Source organism: Hibiscus syriacus, unplaced genomic scaffold (genome assembly GCF_006381635.1).
Source record: "Hibiscus syriacus cultivar Baekdansim isolate YM2019G1 unplaced genomic scaffold, ASM638163v2 tig00111280_pilon, whole genome shotgun sequence".
In the NCBI taxonomy this organism is placed as follows: Eukaryota; Viridiplantae; Streptophyta; class Magnoliopsida; order Malvales; family Malvaceae; genus Hibiscus; species Hibiscus syriacus.
The window spans coordinates 484273-505344 of NW_024063046.1; the positions used below are offsets into that span (position 1 = coordinate 484273).

Consider the following 21072-nt stretch of genomic DNA (forward strand, 5'->3'; position numbering starts at 1 on the left):
ATACAGAAACTTAATATGATTGTGATATGTGATTGAACATTTGAATGTGAATGTATGAGCTTTATTTATTGCATATATGATAGGTTCTATATGAAATATGTTGATATGATATATGGGAATGTAAGTGAGTATAATATAATTATATGATATGTTAGAAGTAATTTCACGAGAAATATAGTGAACGCTATGTATATATATATATATACATAAATAATGAAGTGGTGAATTATGTATATATATATATACATAAATAATGAAGTGGTGAATTATATGATTAATGAGAATTGAGACAAATCATATAGTATATTAACTATGGAAAAGGTATATAAATAAATATAAAAGGATATTAGATAAGTTGTGTAGGAAGGTATATACGTTTAAGATAGAACTGTGAACTAACCTTGCTAAATTAGTAAGGGATATGAAATTTAGTATAAGAATCTAAGAAATCGTATGAGAATATCAGGGGAATCAAATAACAATAAGTTATGCAAATGTATGTTTATTAAATGAAGATTAGGTGAGGAATGAATTAAGAGAATATAAGAAATTAGGATACTAGAATATGTAACGAGAATTTATGGGTGAAATATTAAATAGAAACATATAGAAATAATAAATAAGATATGTAGGATTGTGATCAAAATTACAGGATTAAGAATAAGGTAAGTAAACAAATTAAATGAAGATAGTAGAATAATATATAAGCTAAGTAGTGTAAATTAAATGATTATAAGAATATGAAATAGTAAAACTCATAGGTGATATTATAAGGTTTGTGTATGTATGTATTCATTTGATGAATGTACATGAAAATGTATGTTATAATAACATTAATTATTTATATGCATTGTTAGAAGTTTTAGTTTATATTATATGTTTTATAAGCCTCACAAGTCATAGACTTAGCGTGTGATTGTTTTACGTAGTTTGCAGAAGTGAGAGAGAAGCTAAGAGGAGCAAGACAGGTCAGCATCTTCCTTACGAATATCGGATCGGAAACATATTAAATATATGTATTTTGTTTTATAGAATGTAGTTGGCATGTAGTCTAAAGATTTGAATAGTATAAGCTCTGATATGTTTTGTAAAATGTGACACTTAGGACTCGGATCCGGGTTGAGAGTGTTACAAAAGTATTCTGGATGGATATTGTGGCTTCTAGAGACATGCTTACTCCAGATTATGTAGAGTGGCGAAGATTGAGAAAAATGACAACATCCCGGTACCATACTGTGAAGACACCCGGACCATGGAGGAACATCTCAGGCATGTCCCTTCTGAACTTGAGATAGCCAAGGAAGAGTTTGAAGTTGTGAATATTGAGCTGAAGCAGAGGGTAAAAGAACTTGAAGCTTAACGCTGTCAGTGGAAGCTAAATGCCGACACTCAGAAAGATCGGACAGACAAACTGGAGAAAGAACAGAAGAAAATCCGTTTCGAGCTCGAAGACTTGAGAAATGGGTATCAAGATAAAGTAAAGGATAACTCCAAGTTGAAAGTGACCTCTGAATTTTGGAAAGACGAAGCTCACGAAAAGAAAGTTCGAAGGGCATGATGAAAGAGCTTGGAAGGAACAGCTGAAGACTACTTAGAGGCGCTTAGCAGACAGTCAACATCAGAACCAATGCTTGAGAATCCGAGTGGATGATCTAGAGAAACAACATGAGAGAGATGGCAAGACAATAGCTGAGTTAGAAGCTGTTGTAGATGGGTTCAAGAAGCAAGCAAATGAACTTGAGATAGTGCCCTTCGACAGAGGTTTACAGTGGCGTTTTCGTTGGGAGCAAGCACAACAAAGGGTGAAGGCCAGAGATACAATCATCTGAGATTTTTGGATCAAGTACAGAGGGCAACCCATCATCTACACGGCCTAGCACTGGAAGCTGGAGTGGTTCGACAAGGCATTCTACACGGTCTAGAGGATTTAGTCCGGATGTACCTTTGATTGTTTTTATGTCTCTTAAAAGATAAAACATTTTTGTCTAAATAAGGATTATTTATAATAATAGACACTTTTCTGGATCAATGCCTCTAAATCACATACATCATGCATTGCATTTGCATTTTGCATTTTGCATTTTATTTATATTTCATGTTTATTTTTATATTTTCCATATTTTTATTCTTATTAACTAACAGAACATGTCTCAGAAAGAGAAAGAGAAAACACCAAGCTTACCTCCACAAGTTAAGACACACATCACCCTCACAACACTCGAGCAAAGAAGAGACAAATGGAAGCCAGAATCGAAAAGATTGAGGAGAACATGGAAAAGCTACAAAAACAATTGGAGGACAAAATGGCTCAGAACAATAAGAGTACCTTAGAGTCCATAACGAAAAGCCAAGAATCCTTAGTCGACCAAATCGTGGCTAAGTTGTCTCATTACAACAACAAGCAAGTGCACCCAGTAGGTGTCTGAGGGGGTAACCTATCACCGACCCCATAGGTGGTTATTTCACCCGAGATCTTACCCAGACTGCAAGAAGACTCTTCTGCTACCAAGGGAAAAGCAACATCCGCTGTAAAGAGGCAGGCTTCTACCACCAATCTGACAACCATCCGGATGATTATAATGTCCCAGATTTTGATGATGAGGATAAGGCAAATAAGATGGAAGAGAAGATTAAGATATTGGAAGATCAGATGAAGATGGTCAAGGGGGACCACGACTATTATGGGGTGGATGCGATAGAATTGAGCTTGGTTCCAGATCTGGTGCTTCCACTAAAATTCAAAGTCCCAGAGTTCAAGAAGTTTGACGGGAACAGTTTCCCTTCAGCCTATATCTCTATGTTCTGTCGGAAGATGACAGGATATGGGGAAATGACCAACTCCTGATCCATTGCTTCCAGGAGAGCCTGTTCGGTTCAACTATCCGTTAGTACAACCAGCTCAACCGAACTCATATCAAGATGTGGAAAGACTTAGCCAATTCTTTCTTAGAGCAGTACAAGCATATCAATGATATAAGACCAAACTGAGTTATGCTGCAGAGCCTAGAAAATAAGCATAACGATAGTTTTCGACAGTACGCACAGAGATGGAGGGATCTGTCTGTGCAAGTTCATCCACCTTTGAATGAAAAGGAAACTAGAAAGCTGTTTGTACAAACCCTAAAAACACCTTACTTCGGGTACCTGGATGCAATTACATCGGGAACTTTCTCAGATCTAGTTATGGCTGGCGAGATGGTCGAGCTAGCTATAAAACAAGGAAAAATCGAGGGAGGGGACTCCAGTAAGAAGCCTCCCATGAAGAACAAAGAGTGAGAGATCAAAAATGTCAACACCTACAGCGCCAACAAATGTGTTACGGTATAAGTTTAAAAACAACTGCAGCTGTACCATATGGTACTTCTAACCAAGCTCATAGAGAACCAAGGAAAGAAAGGAAAATGGAGCAGTTCGATCCCATTCCCATGAAGTATAAAGAGTTATATCAACAGCTCTTCGACACTCACACGGTGTCACCCTATCATATGGATCCAATAAGGCCCCCTATCCGAGATGGTTTGACGAGAACGCCCACTGCGAATATCATGGCGATGTGCAGGGGCATTCAATCGAAAATTGTCTCGCATTCAAGAGGCTTGTACAATGAATGCGGAACAAAAATTAGATCTATTTCAACTCCGGAGCACCGAACGTTGCCAAGAATCCCTTGCCTAATCATCCGGAGACTGGAATCAATGCAATCACCACCGAGAACGGCAGAGAGTTAAAACTTATGTTTTAGAAGTTAAAGCTCATTTGGCTTGGGTTTGGAGCCAAATAGTAAAACCAGAGCTTCTTATACCCCAGTCACGTGCAGCAAGGAATGAAGATGGTAACCATTGTTGTTACCACAACGAAGAAGGGCATGAAGTGCAAGAGTGCCCAGAATTCAGATCGTTAATCCAGCTCATGATGGACCGGAAAAAGATGAAATTTTACGAAGAAATTCAAGATTCTTTGGAAGCATATTTTATGCTACCGAGAGTCATCCGATAAGAAGTACGGTAGGGGTAGCCATTTGATAATTACCCCTAAAGCAAAAAAAACAACAAACACCAACCAAGGTGGTGATCACAACACCTTGGCCTTTTCAATACAAGGAAAATCGGCAAGTACCATAGAAGTACGAATGCCAGGTAAGTACTTCTAAAGGATGTGATAGCAAAGTGGGGCAGAGACCACTTGAGCCTTTCAAAGAAGATGTGTTAGCTGCCGACAAACCTATAAAAGAGGAAGAAGCTAAGAAGTTCCTCAAGATCTTAAAGCACAGCAAGTACAACATTGTAGAACAGCTCCACAGCTTACCTACGCGTACTTCAATGTAGCACTATTGTTGAACTCAGAGGCACACCGAGAAGCACTGTTGAAAGTCCTAAATCAAACGTTCGTACCGCAAAACATACCAATCAGCAAGATGGATCGACTGGTGAATAATATTCAATCTGATAATCTCATCTCATTTTCAAATGATGAGATTCCATCCGAAGGAAGAAGTCGAACTAAGGCATTACACATCACTACCTATTATAAGGGGCATGCCTTACCAAGTGTATTGATCGATAACGACTCAGCCCTGAATGTGATGCCTTTGGTTACACTGAAAAGGCTACCAATAGATACCTCACATATGAGAACCTGCCAGAACATGGTCCGAGCATTCGATGAGACCAAAAGAGAGGTAATTGACAAGATCAAGGTGTCGCTAACCATCGAACCAACCACCTACGATGTTGAGTTTCTAGTGATGGATATCATGCCTTCCTATAATTGTCGTTTGGGAAGACCATGGATTCATCAAGCTGGTGTAGTACCATCCATGCTGCATCAAAAGGTCAAATTTGTTATTGACAAGGGCTTTAGTAATTATCAATACTGAGGAAGATATGAGGCAACTGTGACCACGGTGGTCTCATACATCGAAGTACATGATGAAGCGATAGAATGTTCATTCCGCTCCTTGGAGTTTGTGAATGCCACATTCGTGGTAGAAAGAAATAAGATTCCTATACCCCGACTCTCCAAGTACACAAAGATAGAGATCAAGCAAACCCTGGGTTGAGGCGCCAAGACCAGAAAGGGGTTTGGGAAACAGCTACAATGAAGGATTAGTCTAGTCCTTCCCATTTCAAAATTAAACCAGTTTGGGCTCGATTTTCAGCCCAGTTACCAAGAAAAGAGGAGGGAAGTCCAGAAGAACCGAGAAAAAAGACTAGTCAGGCTAACTGGAGGTGAACTTCAATGGGAACCCATGGTATTCCCTTCTCTTTACCATACATTCAAGTCAGGTGGTTATGTGTTTGAAACCACCTTATCCGATTTACATGTGGCTCTGGAAGATCTGACATGACCACAGAAGATGTTGACAATGAAGATAGATCTGGGATATGCCCTCTGCCACCTGGGTTCGTGCCTAGTAGCTAGTCGGTGGAAGAATTACATGTGGTTTACAAGACTCTTTTAGAGTAATATTCGAACTATCCCTATTTGCCTATACCCGGGGCAATAGGTGATCTTTTGTAAGGGTGAATAAACATTTCGTTTAATTTCAATAAAAGATGCATTTTGTATCTTTCCATGGCAAACAAATTTTCTTTTTTTCTTTTGAATTCATTGTCTATCTTCTTCATTTCAGTACTTCATTTTCCATTTTCTTTCGAATTTAATTCTTGATATTCCGTGTGGGATATTTTCCTCTCACACATACACATTCTCTCTTCCTTCAGGTCCCTAGATGGTGATAATGTAGACACTGATGATTCTGATTCGGAGGTGGATTTTGAATCGGCCATTTGTCTTGGGGAATTCGATGAATGCGACAATGAATAGAGTGCAACTTGCCTACCGAATTTTTGAGAATGGTTGAAAGAGAAGAAAACAAATACTACCACATGAGAGGCGTCGAATCTTGAATCTAGGCACTGAAGATGACAGAAATAAGGTTAAAATTGGCACAACTCTCTCGGCTGAAGCAAGAAAAAACCTGATAGTCTTACTTCAGAGTACAGAGATGTGTTCGCCTGGTCATATCAAGACATGTCGGGACTAGACACAGATATGGTAGTTCATAAACTACCGATCAAGCCAGAATGCAAACCCGTGCAACAAAAGCTAAGGAGAATGCGATCAGAATACTCCTTAAGATCAAAGAATAGGTCAAGAAGCAATTTGATGTTGGTTTTCTTCAAGTGACCAAGTATCCGGAGTGGGTGGCCAACATAGTTCCTGTTCTGAATAAAGATGGGAAAGTACGCATGTGTGTTGACTATCGGGACCTTAATAAGGTAAGTCCCAAAGATAACTTCCCTCTGCCTTACATTGACACGTTGGTAGACATACAACCGGGAATGCTTTCTTTTCTTTCATGGACATTCTCGGGATATAATCAGATCAAGATGCATCCTGAAGACATGGAGAATACCACATTCGTCACAATGTGGGGAACTTTTTACTACAAAGTGATGCCCTTCGGATTAAAGATACTGGGGTAACCTATCAAAGAGCTATGGTGACCTGTTCCATGACATAATGCACAAATAAATCGAGGTTTATGTCAACGACATGATTATCAAGGAATAAACCGAGAATGAACATGTCGAGAACCTAAGAAAGCTCTTCCAGAGATTGAGGGAGTTCAACTATTGAACCCTAACAAGTGTACCTTCGGGTAATATTCGGGAAGCTATTAGGCTTTGTGGTTAGCAGGAAATGTATCGAGGTCGATCCATGATAAAGTCAAGGCTATCCATAATTGCCTCCCCCATGAACAAAAAGAGGACAGAGGTTTTCTGGGAAGATTGAACTACATAGTAGTTCATATCTCAGTTAACCGAAAAATGTGACCCATCTTCCGTCTTCTCCGAAAGAACATCCAGGAGCCATGGGATGCAAACTGCCATATTGCATTCGAGAAAGTAAAGGAGTATTTATCTCGCACTCCTATCATTATGTCCCCTATCCCAGGCAAACCTATATTCTTGTATCTATCCATATTCGAGAACTCAATGGGGTGTGTCCTGGGACAACATGACGAATCTGGGAGAAAGGAAAGAGCCATCTATTATCTGAGCAAGAAGTTCACCGATTGTGACAGATATCCTCCTATCAAGAAGGTTTGTTGTGCTTTAGTCTGGGCTATAAAAAGACTACGAAAATACATGTTGTATCACACTACTTGGTTGATTTCCAAGTTAGATCCTTTAAAGTACATGATGGGTGTACCTGCTCTATCTGGAAGATTAGCCCGATGGCATATGCTCTTATCTGAATTTGACATCGAGTATGTGAGCCAGAAAGAAATCAAGGAAGTGTCATATCGAGTTATTGGCAAGTAGAACCGATGAGATTATGAGCCATTGGACTTTAATTTCCCATACGAAGACTTGATGGCTATATCTTAGAAGAAACAAGTACTTTAACAGCAGTTCCTAGAGAACGTATTTCGATGGGGCATCAAATGCATTAGACATGGCATCAAGGTAATCTTGATCTCTTCAAAAAGGAAACTCTACCCATTTACCAGCATACTGAACTTCGATTGCACCAATATGGCAGAGTATGAAGCCTGTGTATTGGGACTTCGAGTTGCACTGGGGAAAAACATAAAGACCTTGCAGATATACGGAGATTCGAAATTAGTAATCTATCAGCTCCGTGGAGAATGGGAAACCAAGGATACAAAGCTGATGAAATACTGGAAGCTAATACTGGATCTGCTCGAAGAATTCGATGAAGTCACCTTCCACTATATGCCAAAAGAGAAGAAATCAAATGGCTGACGCTTTAGCTACCTTGTAGCCGCATTCAAGGCTGGAAGGGAGTCTAAAATGATGCCAATTGACATGCAGTCGTATGAGTACCCGGCTCATTGCTACCAATTGAAGAAGTGAAAGACACTAAGCCTTGGTACTACTACATTTGCAGTATATCAAGCATCGAAGTTATCCAGAGAAAGCCACCAAAACTGATAAAAGAACCATTAGAATAATGGTAGTTGGAAGTCCTTGACGGGAGGTCTTGTACAATAGAAGCCATAATCAGTCCTTTTAAGTGCGTTGATGCTGAAGAGGCAAAAATGATAATGGAAGAATACATGACGGAGTTTGTGGGACATATGCAAATGGACATATGATGTCAAGGCAGATCATGAGATGCGGATATTTTTTGTCCACACTGGAAAGTGATTGCATCAACTATGCTAGAAGATGTTATAAATGTCAAATTTATGGAGAAAATCAATGTTCCACCTCATCTACTCCATGTAATGATGTCACCATGGCCTTTCTCTATATGGGAATGGATGTTATCGGGCAAATCCATCCGAAGGCTTCGAATGGTCATTGTTTCATTCTCGATCATTACCAATAATGCTACAAATTTGAATAACAATGAATGCTGCTTGTGAGCAATTCAACATAAAGCATCACAACTCTACTGCTTACCACCAAATATAACGGGGCAGTAGAGGCAGCAAACAAAACATCAAAAAGATAATGGAGAAAACGACCGATACTTACAAAGACTGGCATGATAAGTTGTCTTTTACTTTGTTCGCTTACCGAACCTCGGTACGAACCTCACTAGGGCAACTCCATTTTCACTAGCTTATGGATGGAAGCAGTGCTACCCATTGATAGAGATTGTCACTCCGGGTCTTGGTAGAAGTCAAACTGGATGATGCAGAATGGGTGCAATATCGATGATCAGCTGACCTGATAGATGAAAAGAGACTGAAAGCCATTCACCATGGTCAAATCTATCATAAACGAATGATCCGAGCACATGAAAAAAGTGTGCCCGAGAATATTCTGCGAAGAGATCTGGTGCTAAAGAGAATTTGGCTGGTCCAGAAAGACTTCCGAGGAATGGACGCCAAATTGGGAAGACCTTATGTCGTGAAAAAGGCCTTTTCCGATGAGCACTTATCCTGACTGAAATGGACGACCTGAACTGCCATATATTATCAATTCAGATGCAGTCAAGAAATAATTCTCCTAGATGAAAACCCGAAGAGCGTCCTAAGTAGAAGAAGAAAAGAAAAAGAACAAAAAAGAGAAAATGTTTATGGTAAAAACCCGAAAGGGCGCCCTAAATTAAAAAAACATTAAAAAAGAGAAAAAAAAACAAAAGAAAAGAGAAGAGAAAATAAGGTGATTCATTTGAAAACATTTTGATGTTTCGATATAACAATTAAATTAAAGGAATTTTAATTTTGAAAATGATTTTCTAAGCATATTCGATATATTAAATCGAATATTAAAGTATTTCAAAGTTCATTTTAAATCCTTACTCAAGTGTAAAATTAAGTTTTAATCTTAAAATAATTTCAAAACGATTTTACAAAATATTTCACCATTTCAAAGCCAAAAATTCAGATTGCTCAGAGGGAACCGATTCCCCCAAGGCTCCGAGAATTCCAGTATAACCGATTCCCCCCATGGTACCGATTCACCACTGTTATCGAAATATTTGAATTTTACACTTAGGGAACCGATTCCCCATCAAGGGTACCGATTCCCCCCACTCTCCAAGAAGAAATATTTATTGTTTTCACACTTAAACGCTACAATAACTTCATTAATGATCCACAACGTTCAGAAGTGATTCAAAGTGTATTTAAGCAAGCTTAGAAGCCATTGATCACAACAAGAAACATCAAGCAACTAGAATCAAGAGAGAATCAAAGAGAAAGCATTAAACCTCAAGTTTGAGCATTTCAAGCCAATCTTTCATTCAATATTCATTTTGCTTTCAAGAACACTTATTGTGCTCAATTGTATTATTCTTGAGTGTTCTTTTCTTTATTCTAGAATTGTGCAAACAATCTACTTGTGAGGATTTCCTTGTAAGTTTGCAAATTTGTATTGTTCTCTTTGGGAGAGAGTGTTCTCAAGAATTTGGGGTATAATTCTTGAGGGTTTGTAGGTTACTCTTTGTCCTCAAAGAAAGAAATTAGTGAATTTGTGGAAAATCCTTAGTGTGGATTGCTAAGGTAGTGACGTCCACTCTAAATCGTTGTACAATTACTTTCAATTTTCTGCAAAAGCTTCACCAAAATTTTAATTGCCAATTCACCCCCTCTTGGCCATATTCGTAGATCGATTAACTCAACAATTAACATCAGAGCCTAACTCATTTGAAGGTTTAATAGCCTCTTGAGTCGATTCGGGAAGAGTTACATCGATATCAAGTCATCAATGGCTCAACTTCAAACTTGACTCCGGTCTCGATTCGATGCCCGTCAACAAGCCTCCTTTCTTTAATGGGGCTAACTATGCCTATTGGAAAATAGGATGATGTACTTCATTCAAGCAAGTGACATGGGAGCATGGAATGTCGTAGAAGAAGGATACATCAAGCCTCTCACTCATCCAAGATTGTGGAGTGAAGGAGAGACAAAAATGTTCCAGCTCAACTCCAAAGCCATCCATCATATTTTTGTGCTCTTGGACTAGATAACAAGAGTTTCATCTTGTACAACCACCAAAGAAATATGGGACAAACTTCAAGTCTCATGAAGGTACGATGTGGTAAAAATCTAAAATTAGTATTCTAACGCATAGCTATGAAAATTTCAGGATAAACCAATGAGATATCAAAGCTATGACGGATAGATTCTCAACGATTTTCAATGGTCTCAAATCATATGGAGAGATCATTTCAATGAAAAGCTTGTGAGGAAGTTAGTTTACTCCCTTCCAAATCATGGTAATCAAAGAAGACGGACAATCATCGAGTCTAAGGACCTAACGTCCTTAACTTTTGAAGAGCTAATCGTTCACTCCTCACTCATGAAATGATGCTTGAAGATGAGGTGGACCTCGATAAGATTGAAGAGACACCAAAGGGAATGAGAAGAAGAAAAACATTGGAGTTGCTCTCAAATCCACAAAAGATGAGAGTGATTCGGATGAAGATGACGATGACGATGACGAGGAAATGGCATTGTTGCCAACGGTTCAGAAAAATGATGAACCTTACCAAGGAAGAAAATTCAAACGAAATGAAGGCCTCAAAAATGACCAAAAGAGAAGGACCCAATCATTTGCTATGAATAAAAATCGGAGCATGTCAAATATGATTGCCCATAATTGAAGAGAAAGGGTCGATCAAAGAATAAGCACGAGGCTCATGTGCTACATGGAGCGATGAGAAGGTTCGATGAAGAGGAATAAAGTAGCAAACTTGTGCTTGATGGCATTCGGGAAGATTCTAAGTAACCTTTAACTCATATGATTTTGATGATTTATCCTATGATGAGTTATTAGGGAATATAATGGGTTGGCTTTGGATTATGAGAAATTGTTTTTAAAATATAAAAATGATATTTCAAAATTGAAAAATGAAAATAACTCATATCCAAAACCAACAACGATCTTAAAGTAAAATCAAAGATTTGTAAATCAACTAGAAGAGTTTGAAAAGAAATTTTGGATTTGCAAAATTTACTTTCAAATGTCAATGAAATAAAATTGATGATCTTAAAGCTTCTTTTGATAAAGTTGGAACAAAACGTTTTGAAAATTGAGAAAATTCAAAATCCAACTTGTTAGAAAAAGTTTTAAAACTACAATCATAGAGGTCCCAAAAAACCTCTAATGGAAAAATGGTTAGAAGTATATGGGTTCCTAAAGAGCTCATTACTACTAAGATAAGGATATCCTACATAAATGGATACCTATGGGGACTAGGATTTTGGAAACTAATGAATATGTACCCAAAAGAATTTGGGTACCAAAAATCAAAATTAATCTATGTTTATAGGAAAAGAAGCATTGCTACAAGGCACGGTAAACAAATCTAAATTCATGGTACCTTGATAGTGGATGCTTGAGACACATGACCGGTGACAAAAAACCGGTTTCATGAGCTTAACGCCAAAAATGGATGAAGTGACTTTTGTGATGATTCAAATGTCACATTGAAGGTATAGGTACAATAGTAATACATCTTCCATACAAATTAAAAATGTTATATGTGATGGATTAAAGCATAATCTCTTGAGTATTAGTCAATTATGTGATAAGGGATTCAATGTCATATTTGAAACTAATGGTTGTAAAGTCATTGACATTGCATCTAATAGGATTATGCTTGTTGGTCATAGAATAGGAAACATATACATAGTGCATTTAGACTCTATAGAAATGACTATTTATGCCTAGATGCAAAGGATGAGCATGATAGTTGGTTATGGCATGAGACTAGGACATGCTAGCATGAGTGTTTTGCAATGGTTAGTTCAAGGAGAATGGTTCGAGGGCTGCCTAAAAAAAATTTGATAATGATAAAATCTGTGATGCTTGTGCTAAAGGAAAACAAAAATGAGTTTCTTTTTAAATCCATTAATGATGTCAACTAGTAGAGTATTACAATTGATCCATATAGATCTTTTTGGGCCAACTAGGACTACTAGCTTGGTGGAAAACAATAGCATTTGTTTTGGTAGATGACTATTCTAGATATACTTGGGTTCTATTCTTAAGTACTAAAGATGAAGCATTAGAAAATTTCATCACATTTTCAAAAGTAATTCAAAAAGAAGGGTTACTCTATCACTAGTGTTAGAAATGATCATGGCACTGAATTTGAAAATCTTGGATTTAATGAGTTTTGTAATTCTAATGGTATTAGCCATAATTTTTCAGCACCTAGAACCCCTCAACAAAATGGAGTTGTTGAGAGGAAAAATCTAACTTTAGAAGAAATGGCTAGAACCATGCTTTGTGAAATAATTTGCCAAATATTTTTGGGTGGAAGCCACAAATACCGCTTGTTATGTTATAAATCGAGTAATGATTAGGCCAATTTTAAAGAAAACTCCATATGCAATTTTCAAAATAAAAAGCCTAACATTAGCTATTTTCATCCTTTTGGATGTAAATGTTTCGTTTTAACAATGGGTAAAGAAAACCTTGGCAAATTTGATGCTAAAAGTGATGAAGAATTTTTCTGGGCTATTCCTTAAATTCTAAAGCTTATCGAGTATTTATAAAAGAACTTTGGTTTTAGAAGAGTCTATACATGTTGTTTCGATGATAATCTTCTCTAAGGAAGGATTCTTGTTTGAATGATGATGTAGGTATATAAATACAAATGACATTAGACATGACGTTGGAGAATCATCATCAAAGGAAGAAACGAAAGATGAGAAACTCATGATCCTCTGAGAATCCAACCATTGAAGAAAGGGAATTATTATCCAAGACAGTGCAACTATGTCAAGGATGGTGAGATTATAGGTGATCCATCAAAAGGGTAACAACTCGATCTTCTCTTAGAAATATTTTAATTATGTTGCATTTATTTCATGCATAGAGCCTAAGAATATTAAAGAAGCATTAAATGATGAACATTGGATTATGGCTATGCAAGAAGAGTTTAAATCAATTTTGAGAGAAGTAAAGTATGGACATTAATTGAACGGCCTAGTAATAAATCTACTGTAGGTACTAGATGGTATTTAGGAATAAGCTTGATGAGAGTGGTAATATAGCGAGAAACAAGGCTAGACTTGTTGCTCAAGGGTATACTCAAGAAGAGGGTATGGACTATGATGAAACATACGCTCCGTAGCTAGGATGGAAGCATTAGAATGTTATTAGCAATTGCATGTTTTCATGAATTAAACTATATCAAATGGATGTTAAAAGTGCATTTTTAAATGGTTTTATAAAAGAGAAGTGTATGGAACAACCTCCAGGTTTTGAAGATTCAAATTTTCGATCATGTTCTTAAATTGACAAAAGTACTTTATGTTTAAAACAAGCTCCTAGAGCTTGGTATGAAAGATTGTCAATTTTTTTAATTGAAAAGGTTTTTCAAAAGGGAAGGTTGACACTACATTGTTTTTAAAGCATAAAGGTAAAGATTTATTAGTAGTTCAAATTTATGTGATGATATAATATTGGTTCTACTAATGATGTTCTTTGCCAAGAATTTTAATAAGCTAATGCAAAGCGAATTCGAATGACCATGATGGGGAACTCTTATTTTTCTTGGGACTCCAATCAAGCAAAGAAAAGATGGCATCTTCATCAATCAAGCTAAGTACGTCAAGATATGCTCAAGAAGTTTGGACTGGAAAATGGCAACCTCATGACACTCCAATGAGTTCTTCAACAAGCTGACTTAGATGAAGGAGGTAAATGTGTAGATGTTAAATTATATAGGTCAATGATTGAATCTCTACTTTATCTAACTGCAAGTAGACCGGACATTATGTTCAGTGTTTGCTTATGTGCTAGATTTCAATCATGCCCTAAGGAATCACATTTACTAGCTGTTAAGAGAATCTTTGGATACTTTAAGGACACTCCTAGTTAGGACTTTGGTATCCTAGAGACTCTAGCTTTAGCTTGCATTCCTTTTCTGATGTGGATTATGGAGGATACAAATTAGATAGGAAAAGCACCTCCGTACTTGCCAATTCCTTGGAAATATGTTGATTTCTTGGTTTTCAAAGAAACAAAATTGTGTTACATTATCTACCACTGAAGCGAATACATTTCAGCTGGTAGTTGTTGTGCACAAATTTTATGGATGAAACAACTTTTTGATTATGGAATTGAAGTAGGTACCATTCCTGTCAAGTGTGACAATACTAGTGCTATTTGTCTCACTAAAATCCCATCCAACACTCTAGAACTAAGCACATTAAAATAAGACATCACTTCATTAGAGACCATGTCACTAAGGAAGATGTAGTTCTAAAATTTGTTGATACTTTGCATCAATTAGCGGATATCTTTACAAAACCTTTAGACATGAACGTTTTTGGAAACTTAGGAGAGAATTAGGTTTAACTGACCTATTTTCACTTAGTTTTAAAATAATTTTTCCGGTACTTGCCAATTCCTTGGAAATATGTTGATTTCTTGGTTTTCAAAGAAACAAAATTGTGTTACATTATCTACCACTGAAGCGAAATACATTTCAGCTGGTAGTTGTTGTGCACAAGTTTTATGGATGAAACAACAACTTTTTGATTATGGAATTGAAGTAGGTACCATTCCTGTCAAGTGTGACAATACTAGTGCTATTTGTCTCACTAAAAATCCCATCCAACACTCTAGAACTAAGCACATTAAAATAAGACATCACTTCATTAGAGACCATGTCACTAAGGAAGATGTAGTTCTAAAATTTGTTGATACTTTGCATCAATTAGCGGATATCTTTACAAAACCTTTAGACAGTGAACGTTTTTGGAAACTTAGGAGAGAATTAGGTTTAACTGACCTATTTTCACTTAGTGTTTAAAATAATTTTAGCACTTTTAAGACTAAATGAAAAATGCTTATAATAGTAATTTCTGATTATATTCATTGCTATTAGTTAGGGGGAGTTTATGATTCTTGATGAAAAATTAACTTTATGTTCAAATGTAGTTTAAGAATTAATTTGATTGATTGAACATAATTAATTTTTGATATATGAGTTGCCAATACCACTAGAGAAGATTAATTTAGGGTTCTGGTTTTTAAATCGGGCAGAACTCCCAAATGTTAAAACCCAAAATTCTCTTCTCTGTCGTCGTTTCCACTCTCTACTCTCTTCTTATCTCCACTTTGCCTCAATACAACGTTTTTAATCGGAATTCTCTTCAAATATCATCTTCTAAACCTGCTAGCATCATTAAAATCATGCAAACAACATCAAAATCCACTCAATCTCATCTTTCAAGGTAAATTTTTCTAAACTCTCTATTTCATTGATTTTGAACATAAGACTTTTCAATTAGTTCTAATAGAAATAGTGATCGGGCATGCTTATTAGTGTTTACAAACTAAATTTTACAACTAATTCATCAAAAACACAAGATTTTTTTTGAAATTTTTGGAATTTTCGAAATAAAAAAAATTATTCATTGTGTTTTGATTGAATTATGTTGTTTGAAAACAATTGATTTTCAAATATCATTTTTCAATAAGTTTTTCAAAAACTTTGCCCATTAGGATTAGTTTAAGAGAACCTTGAAATATTGAGAACTCAATTGAGTTTTGGGATTGATTGAATTGCATACATGTGTTTTCTAAATTGCAGGTTATCCATTCTATTCTGATTTCCTAAACCATGTCCAATCCTAAACGTGCTAGGTCATCATCTAGTCGCTCAAACCGTCAATCCAACCCACCTCCAAATCCTCCACCTATTCCTAAAATTCCTATTCCTAATCCTGTTGACCCTAATATGACTATCCAAAACTCGTGTTTCAATCATCTTGGTCCTAGAAATCATCGTTTTTGGTATTATCAATATTTTGACTCTTACAAAATAGAGAAGAACGTATCCTTCTCGTCAAGCTATGATAGATATCAATTTTAGATATCTTTCTCTTTTACAAGAGTGGAAATTTGATAAACGTTGTGACCTTGAACCTATAGTTTACCGTCAACTTGTTCGCATATTCTATTCTAATGTCGCGTGTGATAAAAACCGAGCTCAAACCAAAACCATAGCAGTTCGTTCCTATCTCCTAAGAAAATTCATCCATCTTGACTCGGCTTACATAGCTAATGAATTAGGATTAGATAATGATGGTATATCAAATGAAAAACATTTTTTAGGTTCTCGTTATAAAAGAAGGGATAGTGCGAGTGTCTTAGATCTTCATGATCGTTTTCTTTATCTAATGATTTCTCGGTGGTTTCGACCATCCGAAGGTCGTTACTCTACTCTCTGTGCTTTAGATCTTTGGTGGTTACATTGTTTCCAAAACAGTATTAAAATAAATCTTCCTGAGATTATTTTTGCTGAAATCGTTGAAACCGTAAACTTAGTACCAAATAAGAAACTTTATTCCTCTCTAGTTTATGGTTGCATTCTAAGTAATCTATTTTCTAAAGCCGGGCTTAGAGTAGGTCTAGATGTCATCTTTCCTCTCAAGAAACAAATTAATCTTCTTTCCTTAATGAGAGCGGGATGGATAAAGAATAAGGACACCGGTGAATGGGTTCGATCTTCTGAAGATACTCCGGGAGCTAGTTCTTCACGAGCTCCTCCAGCAGATAACGACGATCCCGAACTTGAGCAATTAATGCAAGATATTGACGAAGCCGACGATGAGCCGGAACAACACGAGGAATAAGCTCACCAAGAATATCATGTGCCTCCATATTTTCAATCATTCATGGAGACATTTGATTTCTGTTATGCATCCTTGGATTCTCGCTTCACTTCCATAGAATCTCACTTATCGACTATGGAAGCTCAACAATTGGAAATTCTCCGAGAGATGCGTGCAAACAATGAGGCAACCAACGCTCGTATTAATGAACTCACTCATGAAATGGCAGCTATGCGAGCTCATTTCTCACCTCCCGATCCTCCTATGGATGCTTGAACTTTAATCTTTGCTTTGCTTGTTTGGATTGAACTTGGATATTTACATTATTGTTAAAACTTTTTGAATGCTTTTGGATTGTTTATTTTTTGTTGTTCGAACTTATGTTTAATACATTTGATTTGGATTTCGTGTTTATTTTGCATCTTTAGACATATATGACCAATTATCCATTACATGTTTATGAATATTGTTTATGAAACTAATCGCTAACCTCTCTTTTGATTGTGTTCTTAGCAGTTTAAGCTATATATATTTATAATCAATTGGCTAAATGATTTCAAAACCTTGTTTAAAATCTTTTACGAGTCTTTTTGATTTAACAAAAAGGGGGAGATAAAAGGCGTTTTTGAGGAGTAGTGTTAAAGTAAGGGGGAGTAGTATTTTTCAAAATCAAAATTCATTTTGAAATTAGAAAATCTTAAAATATTTTTGTTATATCAAAAAGGGGGAGATTGTTGAAAACATTTTGATGTTTCGATATAACAAATTACATTAAAGGAATTTTAATTTTGAAAATGATTTTTCTAAGCATATTCGATATATTAAATCGAATATCAAAATATTACTCAAAGTATTTCAAAGTTCATTTTAAATCCTTACTCAAGTGTAAAATTAAGTTTTAATCTTAAAATAATTTCAAAACGATTTTACAAAATATTTTGAACCATTTCAAAGCCAAAACTTCCAGATTGCTCAGAGGGAACCGATTCCCCCCTGAATGGTTTGGCTCCGAGAATTCCAGTATGCTCGGAGGGAATCAATTCCCCCCAGGGGTACCGATTCCCCCCACTGTTCAACGGTCGAAATATTTGAATTTTACACTTAGGGAACCGATTCCCCATCAGGGGTACCGATTCCCCCCACGCTCCAAGCGGAAATATTTATTGTTTTCACACTTAAACGACTATAATAACTTCATTAATGATCCCCAACGTTCAGAAGTGATTCAAGGTGTATTTAAGCAAGATTAGAAGCCATTGATCAACAAACAACAAGAAACATCAAGCAACTAGAATCAAGAGATAATCAAAGAGAAAGCATCAAACCTCAAGTTTGAGCATTTCAAGCCAATCTTTCATTCAATATTCATTTTGCTTTCAAGAACACTTATTGTGCTCAATTGTATTATTCTTGAGTGTTCTTTTCTTTATTCTAGAATTGTGCAAGCAATCTACCTTGTGAGGATTTCCTTGTAAGTTTGCAAATTTGTATTGTTCTCTTTGGGAGAGAGTGTTCTCAAGAATTTGGGGTATAATTATTGAGGGTTTGTAAGGTTACTCTTTGTCCTCAAAAGAAAGACAAATTAGTGAATTTGTGGAAAATCCTTAGTGTGGATAGCTAAGGTAGTGGACGTAGACTTTGGTTGAGAAAGTCGAACCACTCTAAATCGTTGTGCAATTACTTTCAATTTTCTGCAAAAGCTTCCACCAAAATTTTAATTACCAATTCACCCCCCTCTTGGCCATATTCGTCGATCGATTAACTCAACAGTTCAAGATGAAAACCTGCAAAGGGCGTCTTGCAACAAAGGATGGGTCCAAGTTGAAAACCCAAAAAGGGCAATTTGGATATTGACAGTGGATCCATCCCGGTTTCTGGATCTTCTACAAACTCAACAAGTCGGAGAAAGGTTGCACTCTCTAGAATGTTGTCGCGTTTTTGAAGATTCCTCGATAAATGCTGCATTTAAGGTCACCTGACGACTTTTCAGCTCAGAAGTGCCCACATTATCGAGATCTAAGACATTCATACACACTTCATCATGTATTCATTTTCCAAAATGTTTGTCATGTATTATTTGTTCTTTTTCCCCTTATGAATAAAGACAATCTTTTCTCTAAATCAATTTCTTTTGAGCATCTTGAATTGAACTTAAACCTAATGATTTGTTTACTTTTGCAAAAGATAATCGCATATTACTGTAAAAAAAATTCATTTAAAAGTACAGGTACCCGAAAGTAGATTAAGGCTCATGCACATACTTGAGATGGTCGAGAAGCATTTCTCAAATCAAGAAAAAATGTACTCATTAGATTTGAACGTTGAAGAATTCAATCAGAACTTCAAGATTCCAGAATCAAGATTCCAGACAAGCAACCAGAGATCGAGATTTCTCTCCAGAGCCCAAAATAACATATGTTGCATATGCATTTTAGGCATACCTAAGAGCATGACATTCATAGCATTACATATATGCATCACTTTGTAGGTTTTAACTAGAGACAATTTCAACTTCGCAGTGAAAGAGATTGGACTCGAAACGACACAATTTACTCGAGAGTAGATTTCAATTTCATGACAAAGGATATCTAGCTCGAAATCAAACTTCACAATAAAGGGAGTCATCGACGGTTTCAACTTCATGACGAAGGGAATCGCGTCCACCCGCAACATACAATACTTGGATTTCAACTTCACGACGAAGGATATTTAAGTCAAGGCTCAACTTCACGACGAATGGGCCATCCGCGATTTCAACTCCACAACGGAGGATAGCGTACCCACACATCCACGATTTCAACTCTACGACGGAGGATATTGTGCCATTTGAGGCTCAACTTCACAACAAAGGGACTTCCCAGTTTCAAAGCCAATTTCAACTTCACGGCGGAGGATATTGGACTCGAAACAACACAACTTACGTTGGATTTCAACTTCACGATGAAGGATATCCAATTCAGTGGCTCAACTTCACGACGAAGGGCCCATCCACGGTTTCAACTTCACAATGAAGGGAATCGTACACACAAACAACATCCATCTCTAGATTGGATTTCAATTTCACGGCGAAGGATATCCAACTCAAATAAGGAGTGTTTGTCAATAAACTTTTCAGTTTCAGAGTCAATTTCAACTTTATATCGAAGGATATTGGCCTCGAAATAAAGCAACTTACATTGGATTTCAACTTCACGATGAAGAATATCCAATTCCCCGACTCAACTTCACGACGACAGGCCATATATGATTCCAACTCCACAACGAAAGGTATCGTACCCCAGCAGATTGACTTAACTTCACGACGAATGAGTCATCTGTAACACCACAGCACCAAAGTCTTCAGGTCAAGTTTCACCTTCATGATGAAGTATCTTGAGTCAGAAGACGATTCAGAGGCCACTTGCCAAAAGCTTTGAGCTCGTTTTTAACTTCACGACGAAGAATTTCGTGCTCAGAATTTTCCAGTTTTGACTCAAACTCACGATGAGGGAGTCATTTCGTGATTGACAAATTGGTTTCAGCATCGGGTTTTAACTCTACGACAAAGGATAGTCGATGTGGACAAAATCTGTGTCTTTTAATATTTTCTCTATTTTCGTTACACGATAATGAACAAATAGGGGCAGCTGAAGACACCAAATTTTGACCTTTTCCATTCAATTAAAATTATTATATTTTATAATACACATATTTTTACATATTGTTTTACATTTTACTGGCCAAAATCAAATAACCCGATTCAGGGGCCTAACATCAGTACAGCAGCCCACCACACACAACCCATCTGTTGAAGCCTAAGTCAAACCCTAAATCAGTTAGGGTTTTTAAACCCTAGCCTCATCTTCTCCACAGCGCCGCACAGCAGCCAAGGAGAGTCCCACAACCGTACGCTACTCCTCCGATATTTCCGGTGGACGTGACTCCAAGCTACCAACATCACGCAGATCTCGCGAGCATTACCAACAACCCAAACAACCAACCAGTATTAAGATTCCAGTTAGAATAGA

The 21072-nt window shown here is 36.8% G+C and overlaps 1 long non-coding RNA gene across 1 annotated transcript in view; it reads left to right on the top strand.

The window, feature by feature from the left end:
- The first annotated feature begins 5731 nt into the window (after positions 1 to 5731).
- The window catches only part of LOC120157977, a 28177-nt gene continuing 12836 nt past the window's right edge, over positions 5732 to 21072 (top strand). Inside the window, exons 1-2 of the long non-coding RNA XR_005519183.1 lie at positions 5732 to 5742; positions 10289 to 10294. This is a non-coding gene — a long non-coding RNA (uncharacterized LOC120157977). The remainder of the gene's footprint in view (positions 5743 to 10288; positions 10295 to 21072) is intronic.